Source organism: Anguilla rostrata, chromosome 1, assembly GCF_018555375.3.
Source record: "Anguilla rostrata isolate EN2019 chromosome 1, ASM1855537v3, whole genome shotgun sequence".
NCBI lineage: Eukaryota > Metazoa > Chordata > Actinopteri > Anguilliformes > Anguillidae > Anguilla > Anguilla rostrata.
The window spans coordinates 68,484,651-68,485,883 of NC_057933.1; positions in this window are offsets into that span (position 1 = coordinate 68,484,651).

Consider the following 1,233-nt stretch of genomic DNA (forward strand, 5'->3'; position numbering starts at 1 on the left):
GTCCCCTTTGGATTAATTGTTTACACACAGAAGAGCAGTGAGTCTAATCTTGATTTTAGCCTTTGTTTTCATCTGTACAGATTGCATTTGCAGTCAGGAGGCATACACCACCATGAGAACTAACTAAGGCTGGAAAACAAATAATCTGATGAGCCAATAGAGTTCTGGAATAAAGGTTTATGGACGGACAAGACCAAGATAAACCTTTACCAAAATGACAGAAAGCCAAAATTGTGGAGAAAGGAACAGCCCATGATCCAAAGCACCCCATCCCAATCAGTGAAATATGGAGTAGGTAGTGTCACAAGTAGGCATGTATGGCTGCTTCAAGTACAGGCTCACTCACCTTTATTGCTGATGCAATAGAGGATGGAATCAGTAGGATGAATTTGGAGGTGTACATACAGTACAGGTTTTGTTGGGCTATTGTAAAAAAAAATCCTCCAACCTCATAGACCAGCGCTTCATCCGGCCCTTCATCCCCGAACACAGTGCCTAGGTAACCAAAGCATTCATAAATAGGATAAAAGGTTAAAATATGGAAAATTTTGGACTGGCCAAGTGAGTCACCTGATTTAATTACCTTGCTGAAAAGGAAACTGAAGACAGAAACCCCAAAAACAAAATATCAACTGAAAGTGGCTACAATGAAGGTTTGCAGTGAAGTTAAAGAAGATACCAAATGAATGTGTCAGACTTCATGCAGTTATCACATTTAAGGGCCATGCAACCAAATATGAGAAATATTGCTCTCATTTACTTTTAAGTTAATCTCTTAACTTAACTTAAATGGGTGGACTCAACACCAAAACAGTGGTTTTCCTGAGCTTTTGTCTCATGTTCAACTGTCCAACTGAAATCCAAATGTCATAAATTAATAGCAAAAACAACAAATTTCATTCTACAGTTCCTATTCTTTTGGAGGATACTGTACATGGATTGTATGTATAAAAAGTTTTAGCTGTCAATGTCGCTCTTAATGAGAGTGTCTGCTAAAATGCAATTGGGTTATCTATCAGTATTTTCCTGGCTATTGTGACAGTTTATCAGTGCTGAAAAATAGGTAGACTACTTATTTTCCGTATGAGTTATTGCACATGCTTTGACATCATTGCTCACACCTGTAGGCCTATCACTACATTTTGTCTGCATCAGCTAATTCTGACAGCAGCTTACAATTAGACATCGGGATGAGCAGTAATCTTGTTTCGTGTGAAAGAAATGAACCACGCG